Source organism: Macaca fascicularis, chromosome X (genome assembly GCF_037993035.2).
Source record: "Macaca fascicularis isolate 582-1 chromosome X, T2T-MFA8v1.1".
NCBI classification, from domain to species: domain Eukaryota; kingdom Metazoa; phylum Chordata; class Mammalia; order Primates; family Cercopithecidae; genus Macaca; species Macaca fascicularis.
This window is the reverse complement of record NC_088395.1, coordinates 146,106,296-146,120,415: the sequence shown is the minus strand read 5'-3', so window position 1 is coordinate 146,120,415 and position 14,120 is coordinate 146,106,296. Positions and strand designations below refer to the sequence as shown.

General features: G+C 39.9%; 1 protein-coding gene across 6 annotated transcripts in view; it reads left to right on the top strand.

Annotated features, from left to right (window-relative positions):
- ATP11C (ATPase phospholipid transporting 11C (ATP11C blood group)) overlaps positions 1-14,120 on the top strand; it is a 203,760-nt gene that overhangs the window by 61,252 nt on the left and 128,388 nt on the right. The gene's annotated exons all lie outside the window — the stretch shown is intronic.

The following is a 14,120-nucleotide window of genomic DNA, read 5'->3' as shown; positions in this document are numbered from 1 at the left end:
GTGCTGGGATTACAGACGTGAGCCACGGTGCCTGCCCCCCAGAACTAATTTTAAACAATTTCTAAACATCATATGATTCTATTCATAAACACTTCAGCTATCATTATTATTTAACATGGGAAATATTAACATATATTATGGGTACAAATGCTATAATATTTAAAGCACCGTTATGTTATGATATTAAATGTAAATGTTTGTTTAAACTCCTGATTTCCTTGATTCATCAAATCAGGTAATAAATTAACCAGACAGGTCCCAGTTCAATCAGATAGTGAATATACCACATTTTCTTTATCCATTCATCTGTCAATGGACATTTGGGTTGCTTCCTTATCTTGGCTGTTGTGAATACTGCTTCAATGAATATAGAAGTACAGATATGTCTTCAAGATTCTGATTTTAATTTTTTGGTGATATACCCAGAAGTGGGATTGCTGGATCGTATGGTAATTCCATGTTTAATTTTTTGGGGAACCACCATACTGGTTTTCATAGCAGCCACACCATTCTACATTCCCACCAACAGTGTTACAAGGGTTGCAGTTTTTCCACATCCTCTCTGACACTTTTTTTGATGTTTTTGATAATATCCATTCTATCAGGTCTGAAGCAATACCTCATTATGGTTTTGATTTGCATTTCCTTGATGGTTAGTGATGTTGAGTTCCTTTTCATTTACCTGTTGACCATTGTATGTCTTTTTTGGAGAAGTGTCTATTCAGTTCCTTTGTCTGTTTTTTAATTGGGCTATTTGGTTTTTTGCTATTAAGTTGTAGGAATTTCTTTTTTGTTCTTTTTTTTTGAGACAGAGTCTGGCTCTGTCACCCAGGCTGGAGTGCAGTGGCATGATCTTGGCTCACTGCAACCTCCACCTCCTGGGTTCAAGCAATTCTCCTGTCTCAGCCTCCTGAGTAGCTGGGACTACAGGCACACCGCCATCACGCCTGGCTAATTTTTTTTTTTGTTGTACTTTTATTAGAGATGGGGTTTCACCATATTGGTGAGACTGGTCTTGAACTCCTGACCTCAGGTGATCTACCTGCCTCAGCCTCCCAGAGTGTTGGTATTACAGGCTTGAGCCACCACGCCTGGCCAGGAATTTCTTATGTATTTTAGCTATTAGCCCCTTGTCAGATATATGGTTTCCAAATATTTTCTCCCATTCCATAGGTTACCTATGCGTTCTGTTGATTGTTTTCTTCACTGTGCAGAAGCTTTTTAGTTTTGTGTAGTCCTACTTGTGTTTTTTTGCTTTTGTTGCCTGTACTTTTGGGGTTATATGAAAAAAAAAAACCCAGTGATTTATTTTTATGTTTTCTTATAGGAGTTTCAGTTTCAGGTGTTACATTTAAGTCATTAATCCATTTTATGTTGATTTTCATGTGTGGTGTAAGATAAAGGTCCAATTTCATTCCTTTGGCTGTAGATATGCAGTGTGTCCAAAACAGCTCATTATCATTTCCATTCATAAATCTGGTTCTTCTGTATTCCCTGTCTAGGTGATAATGTCCCCATTTACTCTGTCATTTAAGCAATAGACCTCTAAGTCCTTTCAGTTCTTTTTTATCTCTCTTAACTCCATGTCCTCCTCCTCCACTCATGGCTACAGCTTTGATCCAGGCCCTCAACAGTTACTACCTAGGTAAATACAGTCATATGTGCCCCAGTATGGCTTGTCCAGCCTTGCCTCTTGCTGTCTTTTTCCTTATATGTTTTTCTTCAGCAATAGGTGAACTCCTTGTAGGTCACTCAGTCACCCCATGCCATCTCCTGCCCTTGGGCCTTTGCGCATGCTAGCTTCTGTGCCAGATCCTCCCTCTTACTTCTTAGCCTATTTAACCCCTACTCATCTTTGAAAGGCTTGCTTCAGGCATCACATCTAGGAAGTCTCTGCTGACCCCTGAGTTTGGGCTTAGGCACTCTTTTTCCTCACACTTGCCTGTAGCTCCTCTGATGTTATATTCACCACACTGTGCTATAATGATCTATTATTTGAGTGCCTGTCTTCTCTTCTGGATTGTGAGTTCTCGGAGACTGCAGTCATGGGGAAATCTATTGCATTTTTCTGTGTATGAATGGGAGTGGGATCTCTCCTTTAGTCATAATGTGTCCTTCTCAGGGAGGCCTTCCTTTGTAACGCTATCTAAAATTGCAACCTCCCCCAATGCTTCCTATTCCCCTTCCTTGATTTATTGTTCTCTTTGGCACTTATTACTGATTTTGCTTATCTTGTTTATTGTCTGTCTCCTTCCACTAGAATGTAAGCGCTATGAGGGAAGGGATTTTTGTCTTTTTTTACACTGTTGTGTTCTCACTGCCTAAATTATACCAGGTATGTAGTAGGCACTTAGTGAATATTTGTTGAAATTCAGCTACCTGTGATAGTATATTTTGTTTTATTTTGTTTTTGAAGACAGGGTCTTGCTCTGTCACCTAGTCTGGAATGCAGTGGTGCAAACACAATTCTCTGAAGCTTCAAACTCCTAGGCTCGAGTGATCCTCCCACCTCAGCCTCCCAAGTAGCCGAGATTACAGGCATACACTGCCACACCTGGGTAATGTTTTTTGTATTTTTTGTAGAGACAGGGCTTTGCCATGTTGCCCAGGCTGGTCTCGAATTCCTGTGCTCAAGCAATCTGCTTGTCTCGGCCTCCCAAAGTGTTGGATTTATAGGCGTAAGCCACCATGCCTCGCCAGTGTGTTGTTAAGAGTGTAGTGTTTGGAGCCAGACTGTTAGACTTCAGATTCTTCCGGCATCTTTTTTTTTTTTTTTTTTAAACAGTCTTCTTCTGTCACCCATACTGGAGTGTGGTGACACAATTATTGCTCACTGCAGCCTCACCCTCACAGGCTTAATGTGGTCCTCCCACCTCAGCCTCCCGAGTACCTGGGACTACAGGTGTGTGCTACCATGTCCAGCTACTTTTTAAATTTTTTATACAGTGTTTCTCCATGTTGTCTAGGCTGGTCTCAGACTCCTGAACTCAAGTGATCGGCCCACCTTGGCCTCCCAATGTGCTGGGATTATAGGCGTGAGCCGCGATGCCTGGCTTCCTGTAGCTTTTTATCTGTGTGATCATGGGCAGATCACATAATTTCTCTGTGTCTCAGTCTTTTCTGTTTTTTTTTTTTTTTTTTTTTTTTGAGATGGAGTATTGCTCTGTCACCCAGGCTGGAGTGCAGTGGCACGATCTTGGCTCACTGTAAATTCTGCCTCCCAGATTCAGGTAATTCTCCTGCCTCAGCCTCCTGAGTAGCTGGGATTACAGGCGCACACCAACACGCACAGCTAATTTTTGTATTTTTAGTAGAGACAGGGGTTCACCATGTTGGTCAAGCTGGTCTCGAACTCCTGACCTTGTGATCTGCCCGCCTCGGCCTCCCAAAGTGCTGGTATTACAGGCACGAGCCACTGCGCCCGGCCCTTTTCTGTTTTAAAATGGGACTAATAGTCATCTTTACTGCACAGAGTAAATAGGTCTACATAACATATTACAAGATTACTTGGTATGTAGTAGACATTCAAAAAGTATTACTTGTTTTTATTCCTGTCTTGGAAAGTCGGCCTTAGAGATGTGTTTATCTTGGCATTTCCAGAGCCTGGCCTGGTAGTGCACACCTGAAAGTATCAAATAATCCTTTGTAAGATAAATGTTTGAATGGAATTTAAGCAGATTTTTCAAAACTATTGTTTTGTCTTCTTTATTTTACTTATTTATTCATTTTTTGAGACAGAGTCTCACTCTGTCACCCAGGCTGGAGTGAAGTGGCATGATTTCTGCTCACTGCAACCTCCGCCTCCTGGATTCAAGCAGTTTTACTGCCTCAGCCTCCAAATAGCTGGGATAACAGGTATGTGCCACCATGCCCGGCTAATTTTTTTGCATTTTTAGTAGAGATGGGGTTTCACCATATTGACCAGGGTAGTCTCAATCTCTTAACCTCGTGATCCACCCGCCTCAGCCTCCAAAAGTGCTGGAATTACAGGCGTGAGTGACCATGTCCGGCCTGTTTTGTCTTCTTTAAATTAGTGTTTTGGATTTTTGATAAATAATATAGCAGTTTGTATTTAAATTAGATATGTCAATACCTAAAGGACAAAATCTTAAAACATCCTGTTTTTCTTTTTTTGAGAATCTCGCTCCGTTGCCCAGGCTAGAGTGCTGTAACATGATCACGGCCTCGACCCTCTGGGCTTAAGTGATCCTCCTGCCTGAGCCTCCCAGGTAGCTGGGACCACAGGCGTGTGCCACCATGCCAGTTTAATTTTTTTTAATTTAAATTTAAATTTTTGTAGAGATGAGGTCTCGCCATGTTAGTCTTGGATTCCTGGGCTCAAGCAATCCTGCCTCAGCCTTCCAGAGTGCTGGGATTACAAACATGAGCCACAGTGCCTGGCCTTAAACATTTTAAAAATGGGAACTTTTGAGTTTTGACCTTGATTAGACCAGTAAGCGCACTTCTGTTCTAAGGCTAGAAGCTCCTTTAATTTCTATGGAATGTGGATACTGTTGTAGTATTCCAGGCTGTGCTTAAGCTAGTGGATCTGTTCCACTTTTTAACTCCTTGCTTCATTTTTACCAGCTTTAGAGCCTTATGTCTTTGTAGCCAAGAAAGAAATTAGTCTAGGCCTGTAAAGACTCACATCTAGTTAGGATAGACAAATCTTCAGTTTTCAGTAATATGATGCAAAAACGGCAGAAAACTACTCATCTTGGTTTCTTGGAAAGTAAAACTGTATGTATACTAAGCTCCATCTGTCAAAAGTAGTATTTAATACTTTCTCCTTAGCATCTTTTCAGAAAATGGGAGCGTGGGTGATGGCGATGGAAATTAACATTTACAGAGTGCCAACTATGGGCAGACACTATGCGTATGTTATTTTGTTTAAACCTTATAGGAATATAGTATGTCCCAATTTACATATAAGGACACTGAGGCACAAAATGGTTAAGTAACTTGGCAAAGATGACATACCTTGCTAGTAAGTAGCAGAGCCAGTGTTTTGATCTAAAATCTTTTTTACTGTCACTTTCTATATCTGCCACACACTGGAACAAGAAAATGTACAGTTGTCATTCATCCTGAATGGTGATAATTTGTCTTATTGTCAGGTTTTTGCTACCTTTCAAAAATTGACACAAACGTAAAAGAACCATGGATTTCTTGAAGTTCAGAGGTTTGTGGTTCCATTTGTAAGAAGTTAAATCCTAAAAATGTACTGTAAAGTATATTAAATGAGCAAATTAAATATTAATAGCTGTAAAACGATACATGTTTATTATACATATATATGTAATATATAAACTAAAAATTAGAGGTGTGAAGGATCCTTAACATGGTCACATATGTTTCAGTTATCCTAAAATACTTCTTTTGCTGATACGCTTTTCTTTTTTCTTCCTTTTTTATTTTTTGAGGCAGGGTCTTGCTCTGTTGCCCAGACTGGGTGGAGTGCAGTGGCTTGATCTCAGCTCACTGCAGCCTCAACCTCCAGGGCATAAGCGATCCTCCTACCTCTCAGCCTCCCAAGTAGCTGGAACTACAGGCACGCAGCACCACGTCCAGCTAATATTTGTATTTTTTGTAGTGACGAGGTTTTGACATGTTGCCCACGCTGGTCTCAAGCTCCTGGGCTCAAGCAATCCAACCATCTTGGCCTCCTACAGTGCTGGGGTTATAGGTGTGAGCCACCACGCCCAGCCCACTAATACTTAATTCTTAAAAAGTATTTTAAGATTTTTTTTCTTATGGCTTCAACATTCTTTGGAAATGTACTTTCCATCAGTAAAATGTTCCTAGTTTCTACTCTAACTCTGGAGCAGCATTTGTATGTGTCATCAGTTTAAATTTGAATCAAGCATCTTAGTAATGGCATACCATTTGGGCTGCTATGTTGCCCTGATGAAAGCTATTTTATTTTATTTTATTTCATTTATTTTTTATTTTATTTTAGTTTTGAGACAGAGTCTCCCTCTGTCACCCAGGCTGGAATGCGTGGCCCAATCTCGGCTCACTGCAACCTCCTCCCCCTGGGTTCAAGCGATTCTTCTTCCTTAGCCTCCCAGGTAGCTGGGACTACAGGTGCATGGCACCACACCCAGCTGAGTTTTGTATTTTTAGTAGAGATGGGGTTTCGCCATTTGGCCAGGCTGGTCTCGAACTCCTGACCTCAAGTGATCTGCCCACCTTGGCTTCCCAAAGTTCTGGGATTACAGGTGTGAGCCACCGCGCCTGGCCTGTGAATGCTATTTTAATATAGTTCTCAGGAATGATAAAAACAAATGTGTTTATCTAAGTGGTAGAATTAATAGATAAAATCACTTCGAAATTACATTCCACAAGTAACATAGAATTCTTTTCCCTGAACAATTCATTATGTGGCACATAGTATAATTTTGGCAGACCCAATTGTATTACCAACAAAACTGTAAAGCAAGTCCTATGTCCTGTTTATCTTCTCTTCTGGGGGGTTTCTGTTCTTACTAGAACAAATCAAAGTGCAGTGTGTGTTGCTGGTCTTCAAGAATTATTAGTTTTTGTTGTAAGTGTTTAATGCAGAAACAGATGCTAGAGCAGTTATCCCCCAAGATACCATGTGCCGAAGGCATTTTTAAAGCACTAGTATGTTTTCAGTGTGATACTGCTACTCTGGAAGAACTGTATACATAGTGGTTTGCTTTTCCAGTGTGGTTAGACCTGACATTTCTAATATATAAAGAAAGTTAAGGCCAATTTGGATTTGTACTGTGGCTCTGCTTCCTGCTTAGGTGGAAGACTGAGTGATTTAGTTATCCTTTCTACCTCTATTTTCTCCTCTTTAAAGTGGGGATGATGAAACCTACTTTATAACTTTGCTGTGAGGATTTGTTTTGGAAAAACTCTCAAATCAGCTCTGCTGTCACACCAACAACACAACAACAATCAACATAGAAGACTTCTATGACAAAATGTGGGGATTTTTGTCCAATACACTAAGCAGTGAACACCAGCTGTGTCCTCTAATTCAGTTCTGACACCATCTTTCTGGAGATAGCATCAGATCCCACAGGCGGAGGGCTCGGTCCCCAAAATTGCCCCCTCTCCCAGACACCAGTTCCAAGTCTGGGCCTCTGGAACTTGTGACCGAGGAGCTTCAAGTGAGATTCCCATGAACCTCTCTTTGGGTTTGATTACTTTGCCGGAGAAACTCACAGAACTCAGGGAAACACATTTACTGGTTTATTACAAAGGATATTACAAAGGATACTGATGAAGAAATGTGTAGGGTGAGGTATGGGGGAAGGAGAGTGGAGTTTCCATGACCTCCCTGGGTGTACCACCCTCTAGGAACCTACATGTGTTCAGCTATCCAGAAGCCCTCTGAACCCTTTTTGAGTTTTTATGTATTTTATGTAAATACAACTATGTAGAAATGTGATTGGACAAAAAACTCATGCTCTAAACCCAGCAAGGCTTGTCTGTTCAGACTTTTGGCTACTCTCTGTAGCATTTCTACCCCTAGGGTATGGGACAGGCCCTCTTTGGAATGAGGGTGTGTTGATAAGAGTCTTCCCTTGGGCAGGTGAAAGGGAGACAGGAGAGGGTCAGAGAGGGCTGTTTCCTGAGGCCTAAAGTGCCCCAACATTATAACAACAGATTATGACAAGGGTTATGGAAGTTATGAGCCAGGAACTGTGGATGAAAAGGGTGTGTGTTTGTGTGTGTGTAACAGGATTTTTATCTAGGACTATATGAATTTGATTTGTGCATTTGTTTAAGACAGTGTAATACTGTGTTCGGTATGCAGGCTTGAGAGTCAGTCCGTTGAGATACAAATTTTGGCTTTGGTCCTTTTTAGTCACCTGAACTAGGATAATCCACATAACCTCTTTGTGCTCCAGTGTCCTCATCTGTAAAATGGGGAAACTAATAATTACCTATGTCACAGAGTTGTTACAAGGATTTAATGAGTCAATACGTATGAAATGCTTTGAATTCCACCTGGGAAGTCTTCAATAAATGTTAAATATTATTATTAATTTCTTTAATATTATTATCTCCACTTGTCAGCATGCTATGTCAACATTCATTCACTATGTTCACTAAATTGAGACTTCCTTGAGAACTTGGCCAAAATCAGTATTTGTATCTCCTGAACCTGTCATATTTGTACTTAATTTAAAATGTTTATGAAATGATTGAAATAGTGAGTGAAGGAATACCTTCACGCTTCTCAGATCTACTCTTTTCCTTCTTTCCATTTCCTTTGAAACTAATCTTTTTCTCACGTGAGTCATATCATATTTGCAGCTGAACTGTATGTTTTCTAGAACAAAAATTTGGGATACTTGGTCTAAAAACAGATCAGTCTTGTTAAGGCTGCCGTACTACTTATCACAGTCCCATATTCTGTGTCCCATTAGATGTATTTCTCCTCTCCTACTTCTTCCTCTCTGGTCCACAAGACACAATATAGAGTCTGGGGCATGGGGCAGAGAAATGCTTGATAAATGATTATTGACTTGAGCAAAGAATCTACAGGGGTAATTCAGGGCATGAATTAACCTTCCTCATGCTTTGATCTCAGAGGGAAATAGAGCTGCTCATTCACACCAGTGATGGTTTCAAGGTTATTAGGAGCTGCGGGATCTGAATCTGGCTTTTTTTTTTTTTTTTCTTGAGATGGAGTCTCGCTCTGTTGCCTGGGCTGGAGTGCAGTGGTGCAATCTCGGCTCACTGCAACCTCCGCCTCCCGGGTTCAAGCGATTCTTCTGCCTCAGCCTCCCGAATAGCTGGGATTACAGATGTGTACCACTATACCCGGCTAATTTTTGTATTTTTAGAAGAGATGGAGTTTCACCATGTTGACCAGGCTGGTCTTGAACTTCTGACTTCAGGTGATCCACCTGCCTTGGCCTCCCAAAGTGCTGGGATTACAGGTGTGAGCCACCACACCCAGCCTGAATCTGGCTTATTTTGAAGTAACACATTTCGAACCTCAAATGAGGTACAGGATATATGAGACCCAGAAACAGGCATTTGAAAATATTCTGCTTTGTAAAATTAGATATACGTGCTTTTCTTCAAGGGGATTCCTTTCTTCTATCTCTTAAAACCTGTATATCTATTTTTTAAAATTTTCTATTCTATTTCAAATCCTCAAATGGTAAATCAGATTGGAAATAATTCATTGGTAAGTTGCAGTCACTATGCAAGGAGAGTTGGCATAAATGGTGCAGTTTTACTCTTGCTGCATCTCTCTACCTAAAGCAACATAGAATTATCTTTTCTAATTATAGTCACGAAAAGTCTAATGAACTCTATTCTGTTTAAAAGAAAGCCTTTTCCATTTTCTTTTGTTAAGCACTTTCTCTTCATTTGTGCCATATATATTGTAGAAAATTGTCATTTATATACCCTCTGGCTTTAAACAATTGGTTCCATTTTCCATGTAACTAGACACAAATGCATTATGCAAAATTGTGTTTGTAAGGAGATGTCATCCTTCATTCAGTTTCATAAAGGTTTTCTCTTTTTTACTGTTTACGTGAGGGTTGAATGTGTCTGCTTTCTGGTAACACATTAAGGCTGCAATATTGGTCTAGTTGTAGGAATACTTAGCTCTTTTTTGTTTGAATTTGACATAACATGGGTAAATCTAATCCTGGTGGAAAGTTCATTTAATTTTTTTTATAACAACTTTTAATTGACACATAATGTATTTATGGGGTATAGAGTGATATTTCAATACATGTATACAATGTGTAATGATCAAATCAGGGTGATTAGCATATCCATCACCTTAAACATTTATCATTTCTTTGTGTTGAGAATATTCAACATTTTCTCTTGGCTATTTGAAAATATGGAATAAATTATTAATTGTAGTCACCCTACAGTGCTATAGAACACTGTAACTTATTCCTCCTGTCTAGCACTAATTTTGAATCCATTAACTAAACTCTCCCCATCCCTCCTGCCTACCTTTCCCAGCCTGTAGTTGCCGCTATTCTGCTCTCTACTTCTATGAGATCAGCTTATTTAGAAAGCTCCCTTTCTAAGCACATAAAAATATTTTTGTAGTGTAAAACCAATATATGTATGCTGTAAAAAAAGTTTGTCTTAATCAGTTTAACATATGTTTGAATTTTTAAAAATGTAATTATCTTAAAGTTTCAGTTTCTAAAATCAAAGTAAAAAAGTACTAATACCAGTGCTTCCTCGTATGTACTCGGTTGGGTTTCTTTTGGGGGGTGATGAAAGTGTTTTAGAGTTAGATTGTGGTGATGGTTGCACAATGCTGTGAATATGTTAAAAACCGTGATATTATTAAATGAGTGAATTTTCATTTAGTGTGTGATTTATTAATAAAGCTGTTTTATGAAAAGGGTACTCATATCACTATGAATCAGCTCTACCACTTAGTAGCTGGCTGTGTAATAACCTTGGATTAAGTTGCTTTCTTTTTTTTGTGTCTTGGCTTCCTCATCTGTACAGTGGGGATAATTAATACCTTTTTTGTGGGTTGGTTGTGAGGACTAAATGAATTTAAATACATGCAAAGAGCTTGGAATTGTTTCTTGGAACATAAACCCTCAAACATCAGTGGTGGTTATTATTCTTACATTGCGTGTAGAGTTCAGAAGAGAAGTCTAGGGCTGTAGATAGACCTTTTTGGTGTGATCAACATAAAGATGGTAATTAAAGCCACACATGTGGATTAGGAAACCCAGGGAGAACATGTAGAATGATGAAGGACAGAGAGCTGAGAGCCAAATCTAGAGAAATAGCATCATTTAGTGTGGGAGCAGGATAAGCAGATCTGGCAAAGGAAACTGAGAAGGCATGTCCATAGAGGTGAGAGAGGTGTAGAGTTAGGGAAGAAAAGGAAAAAATTGTCTTCCAAGAAGGAGAATATGGGTGATAGTGTCTTGCTAAAGAGAGTTTATCTTAGTCTAATTTGTGTTGCTCTAACAGACTGGGTAGTTCATAATGAAAATAAATTGATTTCTTACAGTTCTCAAAGGCTGGTAAGCCCAAGGTTGAAGGGCCTGCGTCTGCCAAGGTCCTTCTTGCTGAGTTGCCCCATGGCAGAAGGTAGAAGGGCAAGAAAGTTTGAGAGAGCAAGAGGGCGAGAGCAGGAGGGAACCAAATTCATTTTTATGACAACCCACTCTAACATTAATCCATTCATGAGGGCAGAGCCCTTATGGCCTAATCACCTCTCACCAGTCCTGGTCCCACCACCTCTTAATACCATCATAGTGGCAATCACATTTCAGCATGAGTTTTGGAGGGGACATCCAAACCATAACTCGCTGTTCCTGATGCCCTGAAACCCATGTCCTTCTCACATATGAAGTATATTAATTCTACCTTAATGACTCCAAAAGTTTTTTTTTTTTTTAAATTTAAAAATTTTCTTTTTAATTCTCAGCAAGGCAAGGTACTTCTATACAGAAGGGTGCGCCCTTACAGATGGAACAATGGTGAGTGCACACTTGGACAAGGGAGGGGAAGGGGTTCTTATCCCCGAAGCACGTGGCCTCTGCTGCTGTGTTGTTCCCCTATTGCCTAGGGTTAGACCGCTAAACTAATTCCGATTGGCTAATTTAAAGAGAATGACAGGGTGAGTGCTTTGGCGGGAATCAGGGCAGAGCAGGTAGCAGGTAATGGGTAAATGAGTTAGGGTGGAGCAGGTGATCGGAATGAGTCAGGGTGGAGTAGGTAATTGAAAAAGATTGCTTTACAAGGAAGTTAAGTTTAAAAGTAGAAGGAAAAGAATTGAACACACTGACATATTAATTCTTTGAAAAGAAATTTAGAACTCATATCTAACAACCCCTCCCCTTGTATTTCCTTACAGCTTTCTTTTCAAACTTTTTTTTTTTTAAACATGTCTTAGCTTAGTTGTTTTGCTTGATTTTCTAAAAGCAGAAGCTTCTCTGGATAAGGTGGAGGAGGATAGTTAAGGGAGGTTTTAGTAAGTGCCGTTTTTATGAGCCTCTGCATCAACTTATGGATGCATGGTATGACACAGCACCCAACAAGAATAAGTACACCCATTATGACTGTGAGAGAAATAAGAATTGAGGCTACTATTTCTTTCCATTTTCCGAACTACTTTTCTAGCCATCCTGTAAAGGGGTCATTTAATCCCTGAGTTGCTGGCTAACTCATTGGATAGAGCAGTCAGACCTTGCAATGCCTTTGTTATACTTCCATTAAGGGCGGTGTTGTTTGGGATGAAGGTGCAACATTGAGTTTTAATCATGACGCAGACTCCTCCTCTTTCTGCTGATATCATGTCTAAGGCTATCCTATTTTCCCAAGCCATTCTGGCTAGTAGCCCCTAATTGTTCAGCTATTCCTTTAACAGCATCTCTAGTGTAGTTAATAAATCACTGTTGGTTGTAATAGATGTAGTTTATCCAATCTACATTTTTATTAACTGTCACCCACCAAAATATTGACTCAAATCTTGCAGCTATTTGATTTCAGGCTTTAAATTGATCTGGTATTCCCCGTGGGACTCTAATTGCATCTAAATAGAAGTGAGAGTCGAAAGACCCATAAGGGGCTTCTCTCGTTTTACGATGTCTTATTTTTCCTCCTTCTGGTTGATGGCATGCCAGAGTGAAAGGGATAGCCAGTTGGACTAAAGCATAAGTGCCACTTCAGTTACTTGGCAGAGTGTCCAGTAAAGGTCCAACATAATACCACTACACATCTGCTCAGGGATGAGTAAGGGCTGACTGATTGGTAAGCTTTGGAAAATTCTTAAGCTCACTGCATCCCTTCAGGTCTCCAAGGAATGCTAAGTTTCCTCCCTGTACTACAGCCTACTACTACTCCAGGCTGTAGAATCCTGGAAAAGAGCTACCATGCAGTCCATGCCTGGTCGACTGGAGGACCACCTTAGTGGAAAGGGGACAGTCTGGGCCTCTGGCCTGCCGTGCGCACAAGCGGAATAATTGCTTTGTTAAACGTGCGGACGGAATATTCGATCCATTCCAACCAGGCAGTTGCATCTTGGTATCCTGTCTTAATTGCCAAAGTTTGTTTTAAGTCTTTAACTTCTATGATCCTCTAGTAAAATGAATGTATGGTTTTACGAAATTACAAAAACCAGTTGGGGCAGTCCATCCTTGCTCTTTAGTGGTCCACAGAACACTGGACCAACTATGGCATAAAGGTCTACATCGGGGGTCAAGACTCCTGGTTGACACTGGGGTCTTTATCGAAATGTCCCCAGATTAAATGGTCCCAATTTACTAATGCTCAGTCTGAGGAGAGTCAGGAGGGACAGAGGTACTTTTCTGAAGTAGAGAGCTGTCTTTGACTTGGCAAGTCCACACAGGGTTTGACAAGGCAAGCATTAAATGCAGTAGTTTGAGGCGAAATTGACTTGGTTATGTTAATAATAAATGGTTAACAATAGAGTAAGGAAAGAAGAAAGAGTAATAGACAGATGTAAGACTTAAATTTTTCTTAGCTTTAGTTTGGTAGGGTTTTCCCCTGGGACTATGGCCTGCGACTCTGGAGGGGGTGGTGCTTTCTTGACTGGGGTGTGATGAGTCCATCCCTTTTTCGCTATATGAACAGTAGTGGTTAGCAGCACAAGGTAGGGTCCTTCTCAGGCTGGCTCGAGTTTTCCTTCTTTCCACCCTTCGATGAGAACATGATCTTCAGGCTGGTGCTGGTTTACTGGAAATTCTAGGGGTGGTACATGTGCTAAAAGACTTTTAGTTTTGAGGGAAAGGAAAGTGGAAGATAAACCAAGTATATAATTACTAAGAAATTCACCTTTTGTTTTAAATGTGAGACATCAGCAGTGGACTTTATAGTGCTTGGTGCCTTACTGAGAAATTTCCTTTAGCACCTATTTTTATTAGTTTTTAGACCAAAGAAAGCCAAACACTATTTTATATTTGACAATGCTTCCTGTGTGATTTTTATACCAGATAAACTAAATTTCACCTTTATATTAGTGTGTTATTAATTTTAAACTTAGTTTGAATAAAACTTTTAGACATATTTATTCAATTTTTAATGTCTGACCATAAGGTAAGATTTTTATAGACTCTTTTTAACCTTTTATAATTTTTTTTAAAGAGCAGGTTAGTGCTTTAAGA